Source organism: Leishmania donovani, chromosome 21 (genome assembly GCF_000227135.1).
Source record: "Leishmania donovani BPK282A1 complete genome, chromosome 21".
Classification (NCBI taxonomy): domain Eukaryota; phylum Euglenozoa; class Kinetoplastea; order Trypanosomatida; family Trypanosomatidae; genus Leishmania; species Leishmania donovani.
In genome coordinates, this window is record NC_018248.1 from 660,693 (window position 1) to 661,427 (window position 735).

Here is a 735-nt window from a genome sequence, read left to right on the forward strand (position 1 = left end):
AGTCCTGGACGGCGTGGCGTCGGAGCCACCTGCAGCACCGAGCACGTGTGCACCATGCATATGATAGGCAGAGTGCCAGCGTGACTCGAGCGTGCCCCACCCCCGACCCTCACGCTGCTTCCTGGTGTGGGGCGCCTGAGTGCCACTCCGAAGGTTATGTACCGGATGGGGACCTGCCCAATGGGAGCGGCTGTGAGACGACCTGCGCAGCGAGGGGGTGAGCGTGCAGAGAGTGAGGCGGAGACCGTGTTGAGATGACCGAGTCGGCGCATTCCTGTTCCGTGCGTGCGTGTGTGTGTGTGTGCGGCTGCCATCGCACCACGCCGGTTGGGGCGTGTTACAGGGCCGGGGGAAGAACAGGGCATGAGCTGATGCTGTGTGCGGATAAGAGATGTTCTGTAAGCAGGCACTTTTAGTCGTCATCGATATCACGTACGCTCTGCAGAAGGTACTCCAGCGAGGGTATATCCATGCTGAGACGGGCATCAAGGGGCGAGTTGCCGGCGCTCGACCGTTCGCCGCTGATCACGGTGAATCCGCCCCCGTTGGCGAGCTGTGAGCTCTCGGGGTCGTGGTGGCTGGGGCCACTGAGGCCGAGACCCGAGCTGACCGAGTCGGCGCATTCCTGTTCCGTGCGTGCGTGTGTGTGTGTGTGCGGCTGCCATCGCACCACGCCGGTTGGGGCGTGTTACAGGGCCGGGGGAAGAACAGGGCATGAGCTGATGCTGTGTGCGG